Source organism: Caretta caretta, chromosome 9, assembly GCF_965140235.1.
Source record: "Caretta caretta isolate rCarCar2 chromosome 9, rCarCar1.hap1, whole genome shotgun sequence".
Taxonomy (NCBI): domain Eukaryota; kingdom Metazoa; phylum Chordata; order Testudines; family Cheloniidae; genus Caretta; species Caretta caretta.
The window spans coordinates 97,198,513-97,214,767 of record NC_134214.1 but is presented as its reverse complement, the minus strand read 5'-3'; the positions used below and the strand labels follow the sequence as shown (position 1 = coordinate 97,214,767).

Below are 16,255 nucleotides of genomic sequence, written 5' to 3'. Positions count from 1 at the left end.
GGTTGGGAGCCTGATGGAGCAGGTCAGGAGGAGAGTTCCAGGCATAGGGGGGGCCATATGAAAGGCAGCACAAAGTGAAGAATAGGAGACAAGTTACAAAAAGGATGATGGGTAGGTGGCCGCTTGGGCAGAGTGAAAAGAGCAAGGGACAGGGAGTAATAAGCGATAAGGGCAAAGGTGTAAGGAGAGATTGAGTTGCACAGAGCTCTGCAGGCAAGGAGAATTATCTTGAGTTTAATGCAGAAGGTTAAGTGAAAGGTGGCTGGGTAGTCAGAAAAGCAGGAAAGGTGCAAGACTTCTGCAGCGTTTCAGGTGGCTTGAAGGATTCAGGGAGAAGGAGGCTGCAGTAGTTGAGTGAAAAGATGAGTAGCAGGCAGAAAATGAGGTGGTCAGTGGTTTTAGCTGTGGGAATGGAGAAGGAGGATCGATTTTGGACATGATGTAGAGAAATAACCAGCAGGAGCTAGCAGCAGAGTTGTCTTCTCTAGAGGGGTCAAAATGGATGCTGCATTTGAAAGCTAGGGGTCAAAGGTGGACAGGGAAATAATATAATTTAGTGTTTTCGGGGTGCTGGGTTGAGATTGCATCTGTCCTGGTTCCTACAGGCTTCTCTGGCTAAATCTCACTCACATCATAATGTACTGCATTTGATAATTGTGGTATTGTACAGTTCACACTAGTGTGGTAAAAGTTCAATTATCCTTCACAAATCTGGAACTAGGGACCCTTCAGAAGTCATTGTTAATCCCTGCATTAAAGAGGAGATGTGATGATCGGTTTAAAGCTACTTTGGAAAAATGTAGAATTATGAGCCATAGGGGAAACCATGCTAAACTTTAGGAAATTGGGCTCTTGGAGTAAATATGCTGACAAAATGCTATTAAACTGTTATCTTATTTAAATCCTGTGGTTTCCATAGATGCACATTTGACAGTATTTTATAAACACTATATGCTAGCTGAAAGAAATTTTCTCCACTTCAAACATAATAATTACACAGAGCATGTTCTGTACAATGCACTTCTTAAATGTTTGTTTAATAATAAAAACTAAACAGATTTTCAAATGTTTTTCCAATTTTTTTAACCCGAATCTGATTTTTTTTTCAAAATACAAATACAAGAATGAACAAGCAAAGAGAGACTCCTTAGTCCAAATCTGTTGGCACTACTATCAGGTATATCAAAGTTAACCCAGCTCACTTGGGGACAAGCAACTTAACAAGCTTTGGCTGCATCATCTCTGGTGTATTGAGTGCGTGCGCTCTCTGGCCTTTAACTCCTAGGCACTAGTGAGCGTAGTTGGCAAAGAAGTAATATGCCTTCTAAGAGATGCATGTTCTTGAAAATAAACTTCTGAGATGTGGAAGTTATAAGTCAGGATAGAGCAGTAACTGGGAAGGTGCTTCAGCATCAAATGGTGACTCTTAGGAGGACAGACGTGTATATGAGGATGGTCAGGACCTTCCCCTGGAAAGCAAGAACTTGATAATTCCCACCAATAAGCAGCTAGGTTGGTTAGGAGTCAGAACCTAATGCAATGGGTTTCAGGGAGCAAAGTGAAGGCAGAAAACGTATTTTCCATGGTCAGCCTTAGTGTATGCCTGCACAGATGGGACCAGATTTTCAGGAGAAACAGCACCCATTAAGCAGTTAAATAAGAACCCGCTTTTTAGCAGTGTTCTGCTCCCAACACCTCCCACTGGGACACTTATGGGCAGTTTTTCAGTCCAGAGTGCACCAAATGTGCTAGACTCTTTGGAAAATCTGGCCCTAATTATGGGTGCTGAATGCTTTGGAAAATCTGGCCCAGGCAGCATGTGACTAATGAAAATACTCAAATATTGCCAAATTTTTAAAACACCCTAGTTCATCTTAATACCAAATATGCTTCCCTCCCCCCCATACTCTAATTAAAACTAAAGGCAGGGGAGAGGAGGAGGAGGCGGCTACTAATAATGGTGATATGTCTGGCTAACGAAAAGGAAGAGAAAAACAAGTTTTAATGCATCTGTAGACAATCTGGAAAGGTTCCAAGCTTAATAAACCTCTTTGCTGTTAATCCCTGTTAACCTAGGGGCTGCATCATTTATTTCTAAATGTCTCATTCTCACCTTCTGTTGTTTTTTAGAAACGAATGAATGTTCATTATTACACTTTATGATGGTTTTCCTGCAGAGGCTATTGCAACCCTATGCAGAGTTCCCTGTCAGCGACGTGATTTGGGCACGGCAGGGATCATGTCTTTTTTCCCTTGCTCAGGCAATAGCAGGTCTTTGGACAGTCTGTTAAAATAAGAGTATTTGTCATTGCTCTCTTCTCTGTGCAGCCCTTCACTGTCTGTCTTGTATACACCAAAGAAGGACTGACAGCAGCGAGCTGATGCACCTAAAGACAAAGGGGAGCACAGGTGTATGTTCCCGTTGTGGAGCCCACACTCCACATATCAACAGCATGAATGGACCAGCCCTCTGCCCCAGGGCCCTGATTGGCTAGGCAGCTGGCAGGAAGTCTCATTCTGACTTCATTCCGATGGGAGGAGGGGGGTGCCTTTTGAGAAGTGACTGCACAGGCTGCCGGAGGTGGCATGTGCTACTGAGCGACACACAGCAAGCTGAGACTCTGAGCTCCGGGCTGGGGGACAGGTCCAAGGAGCAGCCTGAGCACGTGGCCCATGAGAAGCAGCCAGACCTAAGGAAAGAAGGCACTCTGATCAGTGACTGACGCTGGAGGGGCCCTTGGACTGTGTGTTTGCCGATAAGGTGATTCTTCTCCTCACTGCTACAGCGTTGGAGTGACTTCTGGGGGAATTCCTGCCTCTCCAAAGGCTGTAGGAGGGGTCTCCATCCGAAGGCAAAAGGTGGAAGTGGAGAACTTCCTACCAGAGATGGTCGGCCTCTGTTGAAAGGGAGAGTAGTGTTTAGAACACATCATTAAAAACCATGTTTTTCCCAAGAGTGACACACAGTTTTATGACAGGTTTCAGAGTAGCAGCCGTGTTAGTCTGTATCCCCAAAAAGAACCGGAGGACTTGTGGCACCTTAGAGACTAACAAATTTATTAGAGCATAAGCTTTCCTGAGTTACAGCTCACTTCATCGGATGCACTGTAGCTCACGAAAGCTTATGCTCTAATAAATTTGTTAGTCTCTAAGGTGCCACAAGTCCTCCTGTTCTTTTTGCACAGTTTTATGACAGCTTTCTCATGTATGGAATAATGCCCAGGAATTTATTCTGTGCTGTTGCCTATGAAGAGAAAAAGAAGACACCAATAGGGTAGAGTCCTCGTATTTTCCATCACCTGAATTCCATGGTACTTAATGGTGTCTTCATTTCACCTGCACCACTGCCTGCTTTTTGTTTTGCCCCAGGTTTGTTAAGTTTTGAGTCTGAGGTAAAATGCCTCCGCTATTATTATGATCCAGCAGTGGCAGTGGATGTGTGAGTGACTCATACTCTGTTTAACTCTGTTTACTAGCGGAAGCAGAAGCTATCAATATTATTGTGTTCCCTGGAGGATCCGTGTGCTCGCAATGTAGCTGCAGCCCTACACAGCTGACTAGCAGAGGAGAGAGACTGCATATTCACTGCTGGTGGTCGTTGATTTATTGGCAAGGGGAATGTGAGCTTCTAAAGCTGTGCCCTCCGGTTAGCGAGAAGAGGAGGTGGGATGCCTACCACAGCTGCTGCTTCTCCATCTGTTCTCCCTGCACCTGTTCCTGCCATGTTAGATCATATGCTCTTCTTTTACTGCTTATGGTACTATTACAGCAGAAGTAGCAGTGCCAGAGAAGACAATGAGAGAAGGCAAGAGCAGAAGGTGCTGGGAATGGTCTAACAAGAGATACGATATCTAGTGCAGTTAGCACAGATACTTCTTGCAGTGTCCACCTAACAGGAACCCCACCACCTTGACCTAGGCAAGGCCATAGTCCCCTGGTTAGCAGCCCTCAGGCCTTAAGCAGAAGACCTGGCTTTACTAGAATTTTCCATGGAAGGTTGTCCAAGAGGAGCAGTCTGGTGTCCAAATTTAGAATCCAGGTACTTTTACCTCAGGAGGCAGTCTGCATAGCCTGAAAACAGCCTGTGGCAAATAGCCGGCACTACTTTGATGCGGCTCATGCTTTCTCTTCTTGGGGAGGGTTCAGGGCACCATTTCTCACCCCTGAACTGGGGTATTAACTGGCTCACTAGTGTCCTAGAGGAGGGGAGTGGAGAGGGAGGGACCCGGGCCCGCCCTCTACTCCGGGTCCCAGCCCAGGGATAGCAGTAAACCGCTTGAACTAGCAGTTCCTTCCCGTGGGCTACTTCCCTCTCCTGCCCTTCAGCTTGTAGGGCGTCCTGCCCTCCCCCTGCACAAACCAGGTGTCCCTTTACCCAGGGTCTTGGTCTTCTTAGCCCACTGCAGCACTTCTCCAAACTCTCCTCTGCTTCCCTCCAAAGTGCTCTCTGCTCCAACATCAATCCACTCTGCTTCAACTCCTCCAAACTGCTCTCTACTCCAACACCAATCCACTCTGCTTCCCTTGTCTGATTGAAGCAGGTGGGTTTTATCAGGTGACTGGCTTCAGGTGTTCTAATTAATCTATAGCAAACTTTCTAAGGCTCCCTTCTAACACTCTCCTGCTGCCTTCTGGCCATGCTGTATCACGAGCCCTTAGATGCTCCGGGGAATTCACAGCGAAACCTAGAGGGCAAAGTCAGCCCATCCCTTGTCTAGACCAAGGTCTCGTCTCTCTTGCTTCAGGTCTGTGCCTGGGAGTTCTCCTGTGTTGCCTTCTGGCAGTGCCACTCAGACCAGAGCTGGAGGAGGAGAAATCGGGAGCTCTGGCTGAGACCTCTTCAGTTTGAGGTTTGAGGTTTAATGTTTCAGAGGGTCATAACAGAAGCTGCTTTGCAATCTTAAGTACCGTGGACATGCCCAATAAAATGAGAAATGAGTAGTTTTTAAAAGAAATCTCAATTATAAAAGAGTACAAAGGCCGAATGAATGTCTGCACAAAGCAGTTTTTATTTCAGCTGGTGGAAAGCCCGAGATAGTTATTAATCTGCACTGACAAGGAAAAAGCATTTTCATACCTGACAGAGGTGATAAATGGAGTAATGCTACCCTCACATTTTAAAATCAATACAGAATATTTAGCAGTAATCCGAAGGAAGCTCAGTACAACAAACGGTGATCAACTGAAAACAATTGGAAATAATTGTTCAAATGATGAGGAGATGCTGCAGACTGGATTCTTAGGCCCCAGTCCTACAAAGACTTATTCACACACTTAACTTTATGCATCCATTGACGTCAGTGGGACTACTCACAGTATGTGAAGGTAAGTGATGGCATAAATCTTTCCTGCATCAGGTCCTAAACCCCCAGTCTTGCAGGATATGCTATATAGGTGCAGGAGAATGCTCGCATAGAACACCTTGCAGGATTAGGGCCTATGGCTTCAATTTTAGGATGCCCTTCTAGGGCACCAAGTTGAGGCAGATTTTCAGAGGATCTTTCAAAATGCTCCTTCTATGCTCATAAGCACTATTAGCAAAAGATGCCTAGGCTTGCTTGCACAACAAGGTCATGGTTAGAGCTGGTTTGAAAGAAAGGGGTTGGTAGGTTTTGGGGGGGAAATTCAAATTTTTCATCAAATGTTTTAAAATGTCAAGACCAGGTCTAGAGCTGGCTGAAAAACAGAGGTGGTGTTGGGGGTTTTTAAAATATATTGTGAATATTTTCCTCACATTTTTTCCTCCTCCAAATTTTGACAAGTCCAAATTGAAAGAGTTTCAACCAGGGCTGGTTTACATTTTGTGTGCACAATTGTGCTGTTGCAAATTCCATCAGGAATATTTTTCTTAGGCCCCTTAAAAAATGTAGTAAAACTGAATCATTCAGATTTTTTTTTTAAATAAAAGGCCTTTTTTTTTTGTTAATGGTGGCAACCCTCTTTGAATACTAAAGACAAAATTTTAATGACAGTTCTTGGAAATGTTTTTTTGTTCTCAGCTGATTACTGGGGATGGGTTTTCCAGTGAAGATTACAGACCGGACCCTTCTCCTTAGAGAGGGGTTGAAGAACACTGGGGATGGCCGGGCTGTAAGGATTCAAACTTGTATCTGAATTTGGGGCCTGATGTAAAGCCTGTTGAAATCAATGGGAATTTTTCCATTAACTCAAATGTGTTTTTTTGGGATCAGGCTCCTCTTGGCTTCATCTATCTCATTAATGCTGTGAACCAAAGCCTGGATCTGAAATCCCTGAATTTTCTTTTTGAGAAGAAGGGGTATTTCAAATTTCACATCTGTATACAAATTAAAACATGCATGTGACATATACGTAAGAAGTTGTCAAATTGTAAAATAGTGGAATTCTCTACAGCCACTGCAGTGGATAATAACAAACTGTTCCAAATTAAAAGTACAAATACAAAGACAAAATGAGTGTAGGGATTGGAGCCTTTTAACTATTCTCCATGCAACAGTGATGTGGGTGTATTGTACATAATGGCTGTTGTATTGCATGTCCGTCAGTTTCAGCATCAGCCATATTAATGACTGTAAAGGAGCCAGCTCTGAAGCCTGTAGTCATTAAGAATTAGATTCCCTCTTGTCCTGCATTCATTCCAGAAAATTGTGGGATCGATTTCACTTCGAAATAAAGATTGCTATTTAAAAAATTCTTTTGTTAATACAATTAAATTGTTTCTCACTTTTTCCCTTTGGGACCAAGTGTAAAGTCTTATGGAATATTCTATATTTTTTACCCACCTGGTTGAAATTAAAACAAAATATTATCTGACTTGCAGTAGGCCATAGTCAGGAATGAGGGTGCTATTGTGTGTACACACTTTCTCTCTCTCTTTCTCTCCTTGCCTCAAAGACCTTACAACTATTATTTAAGATGGCTGAGACTGAGTTTCTGTCTAGATTATTTGACTGTGTAAGCAGAGTCTGAATGAGCTCTCCCCTGACATCTAGTGATGAGCTGTGGAAAAGGACTTCAGGAGCTGATCTCGTTTGCATGGACACACCCTCCCTGTCTAGCATAATGGGACTGCTTGCCCAAATGGTCACTTTTGTCTGGTGTTGGTGTAACTGTGCCTTCTTGGGCCACAACTGAGAATGCCAAATTCAGGACAAACTGCTGAGAAATAGGTCAGATACACCCCAAGACTGGTGGCTATCCCCCATAGGATATACCCAAACCAGCAACAAAAGTGAACTTCTGTTTCACCACACTGGCTAACAAGAAGTCATATAAGCAGTTTCCTTAAGGCATTTGAGTCCTTGTATTACCACCAAAAACACTAGACTTAGAGATGAGTGGTTCTTTAAAACCAATCTCTTCAAATAAAAGGTTCTTCTGATACCAAAGGACCAGCCACACACCTAGATCAATATATAACTTAGTTCTTACCCCAAAATCACGCTGATGCCAATCCTTTAGTATCTAAAATCTAAAGGTTTATTCATAAAAATAAAGAAAGGTGAGATTTAAAATTGGTTAAAGGAATCAAATACATACAGAAATTGCAAAGTTCTTGGTTCAGGCTTGTAGCAGGGATGGAATAAACTGCTGGCTTGTTAAGTCTCTGGATGCTTCCAAGTCATTGGAAGGACCTCAGTCCCTTGGTTAGAATGCTCCCATTTGTATAAGTCCATAGTCTGGAGGCTTGAGCAGGAAAGAGGCAAAACTGAGGTGTTTCCAGGGCCTTTTATAGCTTCTGCCATGTGGAAGAAAACAAAAGCCCCCAGCACAGCTCGTGGAAAATTACAGTTAAAAGATGGGTTTGGAATCATGTGGACACGTCACATGTCCATACATAATTTTGCTTAGTCACAGCAGGAAATCATCACCTATACCCCAGAGAGCACGTTTGCAGGACAGTCCATTCAGTGTAGATGGGTGTCTCCCATGGTCCAGTGTCAGTTTCAAGTGTTTCTTGATGAGCCACTTAATTTGAATAAAGAAAAGGAGTACTTGTGGCACCTTAGAGACTAACAAATTTATTTGAGCATATGCTTTCATGAGCTACAGCTCACTTCATCGGATGCATTCCTTCCCCACTCTGAACTCTAGGGTACAGATGTGGGGACCTGCATGAAAACCTCCTAAGCTTACTTTTACCAGCTTAGGTTAAAACTTCCCCAAGGTACAAACTATTTTACCTTTTGCCCTTGGACTTATTGCTGCCACCACCAAACGTCTAACAGGGATATAATTTGGAAAGAGTCCGTTTGGAAACGTCTTTCCCCCCAAAATCCTCCCAAACGTTATATCCCCTTTCCTGGGGAAGGTTTGATAAAAATCCTCACCAATTTGCATAGGTGACCACAGACCCAAACCCTTGGATCTTAAGAACAATGAAAAAGCATTCAGTTTCTTAAAAGAAGAATTTTAATAGAAGAAAAAGTAAAAAGAATCAGCTCTGTAAAATCAGGATGGTAAATACGTTACAGGGTAATTAAATTCAAAACATAGAGAATCCCTCTAGGCAAAACCTTAAGTTACAAAAAGACACAAAAACAGGAATATCCATTCCATTCAGCACAGCTTATTTTCTCAGCCATTTAAAGAAATCAGAATCTAACGCATATCTAGCTAGATTACTTACTAAGTTCTAAGACTCCATTCCTGTTCTGTCCCCGGCAAAAGCATCACCCAGACAGAGAGAGAGGCTTTGTTTCTCCCTCCCCCCAGCTTTTGAAAGAATCTTGTCTCCTCATTGGTCATTTTGGTCAGGTGCGAGCAAGGTTATCCTAGCTTCTTAACCCTTTACAGGTGAAAGGGTTTTTCCTCGGCCAGGAGGGATTTTAAAGGTGTTTAACCTCCCCTTTATATTTATGACACGCCCCCCAAATCACAATAGGGTGAAATGCTGGCTGGGATTTCTTCCTGGAGCTCTAGGGAAAAAACAGAATTAATAAGACACATGCATCTCTAAATATACTACCAAGTATATAAAGACTTACAATGTTTTCCACATCTCAAAGATGATTTTAACCAGTTGATTCTGGGAAACTTTCATGGGAGAGTGCATCAGCCACTTTGTTAGATGCTGTTGTTGGATGTCGAAATCAAAATCTTGGAGAGCTAAACTCCACCGAATAAGTTTTCTGTTATTTTCTGGTATGAAGCCACTGTAGTGCAGCATGGTTGGTTTGCAGGTGGAAACGCCGTCCCCAAACATATGGGCGTAGCTTTTCCAGAGCGTAGACAATGGCGTAACATTCTTTTTCACTGACTGACCAGTTGCTTTCCCTCTCAGACAGCTTCTTGCTGAGAAACACTACAGGGTGGAATTCTTGATCTGGTCCTTCCTGCATTAAAACTGCTCCCACACCACGCTCGGATGCATCTGTGGTTACTAGGAATGGTTTGTCAAAGTCTGGGGCCCTTAGTACAGGGTCAGACATGAGTGTCACTTTAAGCTGGTTAAAGGCCTTCTGACACTCTTCGGTCCACTGAATGGCATTTGGCTGTTTCTTTTTGGTTAGGTCTGTCAGCGGCGCGGCGATTTGGCTGTATTGTGGTACAAATCGTCTGTAATAACCGGCCAAGCCTAAGAAGGATTGAACCTGTTTCTTTGACTTTGGGACAGGTCACTTTTGCATACAAATAGCATAATCGTATTCAGCAAATCATAACCTTTCCATAGACGTCTTACATGCCACATTTTGTACAAGATTTGTTGCAAATATATAAAAGCAGTTGCAACAATGATCTATATGGTTGTATTTTAATCAGATAACATCACAGTTGGATTCCCAGTCTCCTTGTTATTGGGGCAGGAGTAATAAAGGGTTGTTATCATTGCTGTGTGAATCCAGGGCAGCAGAACTGTACTTGGCATTTCCCAATTGAGGGAATCATCCTCAACTAAAGGGCACTTGCTGGTCAGGGGACGTGGGTCCCAAAGCCCAGTGAGGTGAGAGAGGGTGGGGACAGGTACTTGCACCTGGTGGTGTGGGCCCTGCCTAAGGGCCCCAGACACCATCTGACCCTTCCTCTCTCCACTGTGTTATAATTTAGACTCAATTATTTTATATATATTATTTAGGCTCAGCTAATTTAGACTTGACTGAGAGAGGGTGGCTGGTGGAGAGGAGCGGCCAGCAGGGTGGCTGGCAGAGAGGGCAGACCAGAGCCCCGCAGAGAGGCATGGCGAGTGAGTGCCCAAGCAGCGGAGTGAGTAAGGTGCCTCCTTACCTCCCCTCCACCCAGGATGGGAAGTGAATGCTGCAGATGCACCTCTGAACTCTGGTTCAAGGACAACTGTGAGTGGGGTGCAGAGAAAGAACGGGCATGTTAAAGGGACTTTTGGGTTGCTGGAGTTAAGTACCTGAGGGGAAAAGGACACTGCCCAACTTACTTGGGGGTGGGTCTTTCCCTCATAGTTTTTGTTTATGAGCCCTGTTTGCGGTGTATCCTCAAATTAATGCCGAGTTATTTCCCTCCTTTTATAAAAAGTTTTTTGCTGACTCAGACTCTGTGCTTGCAAGAGGGGAAGTATTGCCTTTTAGAGGTGCCTGGGGTGTGTAATTGTCCCAGGTCACTGGGCGGGGGCTCAAGCCGGTTTTGTGTTGTATTGTTGAAAAGGAACCCCTAGATACAGAACCCGGCCCTTGTTGCTGCCGACTCTGATTAGCAGAAGGATTACAATTGTAACCTATTTTTCTGATGATATACTCCAGGACACGGTACGGCAGGGAGTATGATGTACTCAATGGCAAGAACATGATGTGGGAATCAGAACTAGGGGGTTGAAATCCTGGACCCATTGCAGTCAATGGCAAAACTCCCATTGACTTCAGTGGGGTCAGGATTTCATCCCTTAATTCTAATTCTAGCAGTAACAATGTCTTAGGGCATGTCTACACTTATCTCCGGGGTGATAGATCCAGCGGGGGTCGATTTATTGCGTCTATTTAAGACGCGATAAATCGACTGCTGAGCGAGAAGCGTAGGCGGAGTCGATGGGGAGCATCAGCAGTCGACCTACCGCAGTGAAGGCACCGTGGTAAGTAGCTCTAAGTACGTCGACGTCAGCTATGCTATTTTCGTAGCTGAAGTTGTGTAACTTAGACCCACTTAACTCACGCCCGCCCCCCAGAGTAGATCAGGCCTTATTCTGTGTTCTTAAGCAAATCACTCTTTGACATGATTTTCCCATCTACCAAATGAGTGTTACCTAGCACAATGGGCTGTCATGAAGCACTTTGAGATCTTTAGAGTAAAGTTCCCATACTACTGCAATATATTGTCACTTGTTTTTAAACCAGTATATTATTAAGGCATGTTCTACTCTATAACACTTTTCTAGTTCCTGGGTTGGAGTATCTTCTAATGTTTTACTTTTATCAAAAGGCCCGACTTTTCATTTGTTGGAACTCACCATATTTTCATTTTCCATGTGGCTTTTCTTAAATCAATTTTTAAAGCAATACTCCTCATTAGGGATGAAAGTCAGAAATGCTATCATTTCTCTTCCCCTGCTCCCTTGTTATACCAATAAAATAAAAACCAGCAGGATCTTATTAAAAGGGGAAAAGGCAAAATGCCACATTTATTCTGAATACAGAAAGAATCATAGTAAGCAGTTAGTTATAGCTATAACATTCCATTCAATTTCATATTTATTCACACATTCATTCGTACACACACACAGAGGTTCTGCAAAGTTGTTATCATAGTTACCAGCCTTAGAGTTGCTCATGCCAAGCCACTGGCCAGGTGTCCTGGACACAAGGAGGGAGCAGGGCCTTGTCAGATGCACATCTGACGCTCCTGGAAGTTGGTTTGCAGAATCAGTCCCCAAAGTTCTCAGTTTCTAGAGTCCATTTTTATAGGAATTTATTCCTATGCCAGTCTATGGGAATTTCTTCATCATGCTGTTGCTGAATCAATCAGCAGATGGCACATTCCTAATGGCTCCGTACTGCCAGATGTTATCTTGTTCTTCGGTTCTCCCATTCTTGAGGCTGTTGGGTGAATTCTAGTCTGCCCTCCGGGGGTCCTCTGGTTGTTTCCACTTGACGCCGAATGGACACTGGATTCTTAGGCTGGCACCTTCCTGATCATTCAGTTATTATCCATACCAAGCATCCATCCACATATATCCTCTATCTCTATTTTAATCACAATTGTTAACAAAGCGAGATAAATACAACAAAAGGGCAGGGAGTCTCTGTGTGCTGTTTCTGTTGTTATAAAGTATTGCTTTGAAAACAGACTCTGTCTTAGGATGTACTAACACAATGAGCAGCTTGCAAGTTTCACACAGAGAGGGAGAGAAACAGCACTAAAAACCAAGAGACCTCTTAATTAGTAATACCCTGGAATTTAAACTATGGGGAATCAAACTCAATTGTGATTTTAATACAGAACTTCTTTAATGTGATCCAACACCCTGGCACTAATATGAAAATTTCACCGGACAAATCCATCAGGGTTCGCTTTACTTTAATAATTTTCCATTTTATGAGGCCTTAATGCATCAAAAATCTATACTCAGAAACATTCACGTCCAGTCAAAATTCCGGAATAAGTTTATGGTATAGGATACAGACAGAGTACAAGAGTACGGTGCAGAAATAAGTCAACCACAAGAAGTCCTGTTCTTCCCTCTGCTTCCCCCAGAAAATGCAAGCACCCAAAAACAAGTGAAAGCATCAGAATATTAAAACCAAGAGAACACTTTAGCGAGCAGCAGAAGTCTGTCATCCGACACTCTCTCCAAATCTTAGCCTGGAAACAGTACTCTCACACATAAACTCACACGATTTAAGTCAGTAGCTCTGGAACAATTATTCCCTCTGTATTCTTCACAGAATATAGCTTCTCACAAAAACAATTACTGGAAGTTCTTTCTAATTCACTATATGCCCATTGTTTACTTCTGAATACAAATATTAAAACCCAAAGTTGTTAATGCATTGAATTATTGCAGCAGAATTTAGGAGTTTTTTCAAAAGTGCCTAAGAGATTTAGAAACACACTTTCCATTGAACGTCAATTACTTAGACTCTTCTGAAAATCAACTCTTTCATCTGCGCCAAATATTTAAAATGCAAAGGGCTGGAGATAACTAACAAAGTGAAATTAGGCAAGCCGCAGTCTGTTTTGTATTTCTCATCTGTCTTTCTGTTTATCTTTACTTATTATGATTAAAGATCATTTTAGCAGCACCATAAATTTAGACCCAGTCCTGAGAGGTGCTGGGGACTGAGAGTTTTCTGCTCAGTTTTGAAGGCAAGAGTGCTCTTGAGACTGGGCCTACAGAAGACTGGGAGTGCTCTTGAGACTGGGCCCTTCACATTGTACTTCCATGGGTAGTCCTGTTGTCACTGCTGTATAGTCCTTTCCAAACCATGCATGTTTGGGCAGTCCTTCAGTGTGTGTGCCCTTCTTTTCTTACCCCTTCTTCAGGGGCGGTGGTTGTTTATCTGGCAGTGGTACCTGTGGGCCTCAACGAAAGAATCCATCGACACTGCCTGTGAAAGTGTGGTGGTCGCACAGGTAGCCTTATCCACACTAGCCTGAATCTAGCCAGCACAGGTTACAATAACAGTGCAGATGTTGCAATATGGGCTAGCAACCAGCGTTTTTCCCCAGGCTCCCTGGCAGGCTTGTACAGGGGCAGCTAGCCTATGCTGAAGCCTGTACCACCACGTATACACTGCTATTGTTACCTGCTAGCTAGATAAAAGCTCATGCAGGTAGGCCTATGAATGCTACAATCACACCTTCACTTGCAATATAGGCATATCCAAAGATTAGGGTCCCGTTATACTCGGCATGGAACAAACAAGTAGTAAAAAGGCTGATCCAGAGAGCTCACAATCTAGGTTTATGACAAAAGACACCAGGTGGATAAGACAGATACAAGGGAGGGAATAAGGCAGCAATAAATTGAGCATTTTTGCATAGTAGGCACTCACCTCAACCATGATGTTTGCTTGTCACGTCCATGTGCCAACTTGCCATCCCTTGCACCCCAGATCTGATGCATTGGCCATGCTGGATGGGTTTGGGGGTGCTGATTATTTCTATCGGTGTTCCACTTACTTCAGGGGTTTCCCGGAGCATGTAGACCTAATTAGCATATGCTGGTGAGAGATTGCTATATGCCAATGAGATTCTGGTGGGTAGAGATGTGCAGGGCTGGACTATTTATCTTTGCTGTGGGCTGCACCCTCGCTGCTTATCACGCTGAGCCCTAGCCTGTGGAATTGCACAGTTGATAAGAAGGTTTGAGTATCACCAGGGGAAAATTAGTTTTTGTAGAGACTCATCCACTCCCAGTCTTTATTCCCTTCTTGTCAAGTGTTTGAAATGGGCCACCTTGATTACATTGGCCTCATTAGCGCCACAAAAATGATTTTTCCTCCCTTGGTATTCACCTCCTGTCAACTGTTGAGAATAGCCCACTTCTACCTTAATTGAATTGGCTTATTAGCACTGACCCCCCACTTGCTAAGACAATTCCCATCTTTTCATGTGCTGTGTATTTATACCTGCCTCTGTATTTTTCACTCCATGCACCTGATGAAGTGGTTTTAGCCCATGAAAGCTTATGCCCAAATACATTTGTTAGTCTCTAAGGTGCCACAAGGACTCCTCGTTGTTTTTGTGGCAGAGTGAGAATTACAACCCAGCTGACTCCCTCCTCTGCTCTAAGGCCTTCCCCATTGACTTCAATGGGCTTTGGATCAGGTCCTTAGCAGCAAGACCATCCTCCCTCTGGAACAAATAAATAACTGTTGTTACAGTAGCCTGGGACCAAGGGTTGAGCAGAGGTCGGGGGTGGGGGGGAGAGTGAAAGGCAGATCCCCAAGTCCATAATTTCATCTTTTCAATTCCAAAGATGACACTTACAGCTCACCCCATTCTAGCTGCCACTTAGCAAACAAGACAGGAAAACTCATAAAAGGAAAGCAATGGCAGTAAAATGGCCTACAGTTCCCTTGCTGACAAGCTCTAGCTAAAAAGGTAAAATGTTTTTTGTGGGAGAGCCACTTTTCTTGCCTGTCTGAATCTCACCTCTGGAATTGAAGGTGCTGCAGCCAGGCACAACCGAGCACATGAAAGAAACTGAGTGGGTGATCCCATGAGGCGATATTCCCCTCCAGTCCTCTGCAAGGTCAGGAAGCTCCTCCAGGGATCAGGCCCTGAGCGAGGTTATTTCGGGTGGAGCGAGATCAGACCATGCTGTGAAGCATCTGATAGCAGAGGTCCGTCACAAGTGAAATAAAATCAATGCAACAGCTGCCCTTTTATCTTAAGTGGCAGTGACCATGCGGTAGCTGCTACATAGCTAAAAGCGTATCCATTACCTCACCTCCCTGTTGGAGGTGAATGGTGTTGTAGTGTATATTACCTTTCTGCTGCTATCTTAAGACACTTAGCTGCAGTTGATAATTAGAGAAGTAAATATATTTCCTGCGGTAGGCAAAGAAAGTTAGCCTGTGAGTTCAAGTGTGGGTCTGATTTTCATGGGGTCTTACCCGGTGGATTTTACCTCAGCTATTTAGTAGCAACCCCAGATAGCACCTCCCACACCGACATAAATTTGAGGTGGTGTGGGAGAGACCCGATGCTAGATGGCAGGAGACGATGTGGGCCCTTGAGGAATGAAATGGGACACTGCCCTCTGCTTTTCCTACCACACAAAGACCATGCAGTCTGTTCAGAGAGATGGGGCTTTCTGGAGTTTTGGATGAGTACCCAAATGATGTCATACTTTGGGATGCCTAACCAAACCAAATCTTTTCTCATGCAAACATCTGAAGTTACAGTGGGGAGATTTTATAGCTCACCTTTCCTGATCACTCTTGTTACAGTGTGTATGGTAACACCCATTGTTTCATGTTCTCTGTGTATATAAATCTCCCCACTGTATTTTCCACTGCATGCATCTGATGAAGTAAGCTGTAGCTCACGAAAGCTTATGCTCAAATAAATTTGTTAGTCTCTAAAGTGCCATAAGTACTCCTTTTCTTCCTATAGACAATGCTAATCTTTCTATTAAAGTCAGTACAACTTTTCCATGAGGATCCAAATGTTCTGAAGTTTATCCATCATGGAAGGATTTGAAACATCCAGTTTTCATTAGGAGCAGCAACTCCTCGGTCACTTTTATACCTGCAGACATAAGAACAGAACCCAAAAACTGGACAAAGAAAAGATTAGTCAGGGAAGCAGTCCCATTAGTTGAACACAATTTCTAAACATGTGCCCTTCTCCTTTAGGTTTAATGCTC

General features: G+C 43.5%; 1 long non-coding RNA gene across 1 annotated transcript in view; it reads left to right on the top strand.

Moving 5' to 3' along the window:
• The window catches only part of LOC142073248 (uncharacterized), a 218,264-nt gene that overhangs the window by 69,125 nt on the left and 132,884 nt on the right, over nt 1-16,255 (top strand). The window lies entirely within an intron of this gene.